This window comes from Apaloderma vittatum, unplaced genomic scaffold (genome assembly GCF_000703405.1).
Source record: "Apaloderma vittatum isolate BGI_N311 unplaced genomic scaffold, ASM70340v1 scaffold18987, whole genome shotgun sequence".
Classification (NCBI taxonomy): Eukaryota; Metazoa; Chordata; class Aves; order Trogoniformes; family Trogonidae; genus Apaloderma; species Apaloderma vittatum.
This window is the reverse complement of record NW_009725872.1, coordinates 33,586-37,075: the sequence shown is the minus strand read 5'-3', so window position 1 is coordinate 37,075 and position 3,490 is coordinate 33,586.

The window sequence follows — 3,490 nt, the reverse complement described above, 5'->3', positions numbered from 1 at the left end:
CAAAGTAGCTTTTTGTGGTTACGTATTTCTTGTGTCCTTCAGTTATAAGCTTTCCCCTCCTGCAAAGATTTTTTCCTTCATTGCGCTCCAAATAATTCAAGAAGTTGGAAAACACACAAGGTTTTGTCATTAAAACCACAGCAGTAATACATTGTTTAAAAATTATTGTTAATTTTTGCAGTTAGAGTGGCAGACAGGAAAACTTTCTTTTTTTAAAAAAAAACAAACCCCAAACAGGTGACAGATAAAGCCATCAAGGATAGAACCTGATAGCCTACGGTAATTAAAACAGAAAAATCAGGAAGATTCTTCCAGACAAACTGCTTGGGCATGCAGAAAGATACTCTCCTTCTTGGTTCCTCTGAGGACACTGATTATGTTCATGGTATCTCATTCTACTAAGGTAAAGTTTTGCTGTAAATAGCAAGACTACTTCATAGAAATAATAGGATTGTCTTCTAGTGTAATTTCATGACTCTTCTACAACATGAGACCAAGATGTACCTTTCAATTTGACAAAACACTGCCTTTTTGATTACTTTTCATCAATTTCCAAAGGTTAGATTCAGGTTCAGTCTTTTCATCCCACATGCCTGTTTTTGTGGAAGAGGGTCTTTTTGGTCAGAAAGAGTATCTGACCAACATACACACAAAGGTACTTGGCCAACAGATGTCTCCACGATGACGTTTATACTCTCCTCTTCCAGTAAGACAAAGGATATAAGATAAAAACAAAAGAAGATAAAACATAATAAAAAGAACATGTTCAATGCAAACTTCTACTGCTCCATACTTGCTGGCTAAGAGCCTATCATGAAAGGGCAGTATAATTAAAAACATACTTATTTGTAAGATTCCCTTGCGAATAGAATGTTCTTTTTTTACCATATAACTTGCAGTACCATGAATCTCAGGAACTTTTCAAGCTGCTAATACTTGTTTACTTACAATTCACAACTACAACAGCATATACAGCATTATAGGCTTAATTTCAGGTGATGCATTGAAGCCCAGTGACTCTGCCGAAGTAAGAATTCTTTTCCAGCTCAAAGCCATAGAAGGTATCAGAGCAAATCCACCCAGATGAAGCAGCATGACTCAGCTTATTGCAGGGTCCTGCCTAGGGCCTCTGCTAACATCAAGATAAAAATCATATTTGAGAAATCCTCTTTCACTAGGAGAGATCCTATTCACTGGAAAACGACTCCAGATCACCATCAATATACTGCACAGTATGAAATCACGTATTGAAGTTTTAAGGATGTAGAAGAGAAGATTGTTTGTCTTATTCTATTCATGTAGCAGTTCAGTAGAAGAGAAAGATTTCAATGTAAAATCTGAGAAAAAAAACCTCACAGACTTTGTTTATCGGTGTTTTCCTCAAGGAAACAGCTGAACAATCTGAAACATGTTGTTAGGAATAACTTGCTTTTAAATTCCTTTCCTAACATCAAGATCACACTATCTCTCCTTTTCCAAACAAGGGAGAACCCTTTACTTGTAATTTCTATCTTTTCATACATCTTTCTTTCCTTGAACAGACTTGCTTTGAACTCTAAAGAAAATAAAAAGTGTTAGTAATTTTCATGTTCTAGCTATCAAAAATAGTAGCCTGATTGACTCCTATATGCAGGTATGTATTTCAGGTTGAAACAACTACACCTTCCTGCATTTTGAGATGAGCAATGCTAATAAATACTCCTTTGCTCTCCACAAGGTCTTAAAGAACAGAAGAGAGGTCTGCAATAGATCATTCCAAGTACCTCAATTCCTCTTATGGAGAATTTTGGGAGAACTTTTTGATTTACTTCACACTGATTACTGGAAGTGATCCATGGTACCAAGGTGGGATGTTAAGTCAGCTTAAGGAGATGAATATACAACGTGACTCTTCTCAGTCACTTATACTGCAGGGTGTGCTGATTTACCTCAAGTGCAGGCTGTGACATGATCCCTCTAGTTGGAGCAGGAAGAAATCATGGCTGTGATGACACAAGAACAACGTATGTTGATGATCATCTTCAGATATAGATGAAGCCAGGCAAGACACCGGTAGTTCTGCTTGTGAGCTCACAGAAGACAGTAAAGGAATCCTGTAATTAATGTTCTCATGTCCTTTGGGCAAAGAAAGGAATCTGTGCAATGAGTTTTCACAGTGGCTTGACTGCTGATAGGTATTTCAGGAGGAAAACTCCCTTTAGTGCTTTCTTCTACTTTCCTTGCCTACATGGTAGATTTCATTGCCACTCACTAATTCAAGAGCCAGTAAAGAATGATCCTAATTTTTCTGCAACAAGCAGAAGTTCAATAGCCAATAAAGAAAAGTTTAAACAACTGTGAGTAAATCCTATAGAATACCATCTGCAAAATAAGCAAAAAAAGATGAATTCATGTATGTGGAAAGTTGGTAAAGGACATAAGCAACAATATCCATTTTATTTCTAATACTGCACCTCCAACAACCACAGGATCCAAGAGAAAGAACATGGAAACAAAATGCAGCCTGCCACGCCTGATTCAAGTTACCTGCAGCTAGGCCAACTATTTCTCAACCCTCAAACTGAAATTTTAAAGCATCATGCAATTATTTTACATTTAAAGTGCAACTAGCTATATGGAAAATTTGCAGTTCCTAAAACAATACTTGTTCTAGGTTAAGTAGCTGCTGCCCTGATGTCTTAGTCCTACCTCTAGAAATATGTGCAGCCTGCAAACCCGCTGCAGCATCTATGAACCAGCATTTGGGGGAACTGTTATTCAAAATAAACATTACAAGAATAACAAATTTTAGTAAAGCATCTTAGCTTTTCTGAACTCAGCACGACAAAGAATTCCAAAATTGTATATAGCTGTCACAACAACACATATTTGTGAAACACAGCTAGTGCTCCTTGGCACATATGTAAGAGCTGTAAAACACTGGGAATATAAAACTGAATGAATGGTTGATTGGTTGAAAATACTACCTTGTAAAAATAATTCCTGCTAATAGCTGTATCAATTCTATAAAATTAAGTAAATGCTTATTGGTTAAACAATGTTACAATTATTTTTTTCATTTTTAAGCTGTGTACACTGCAAAAATATTTCTGAATGTCTCTATTAACATGGTTTTTTGCTTCTTGTCAACTTGAATGCCAAGTACAGTTGAGAGCAAACTTTTCTGCCTTTTTTTTGGCCTAAATGAATTGGATTTTAAATCAGATTAACAGACTTTACTGGCACTAATATATATTTCTGTCATACAGACAGACCTTCATTCAGCCTTAAGGAAATTCTGTGCTTCTGGTCAGAGTGCATGACCTAATACTTAAAAAAAAATGAATTAGGAAAATCGGTGTTTTTAAAACACGATATAATGTCATGTTGTTTTCTTTTTTCCCTCCTTAAGAAAGCCAACTATAGCAACAAAAGTTACAATGTTTATGTATACCTTGAATTTATGCAAGCAATTTACATAAAATCCATAGTTTTTTAATATTAACAGTGC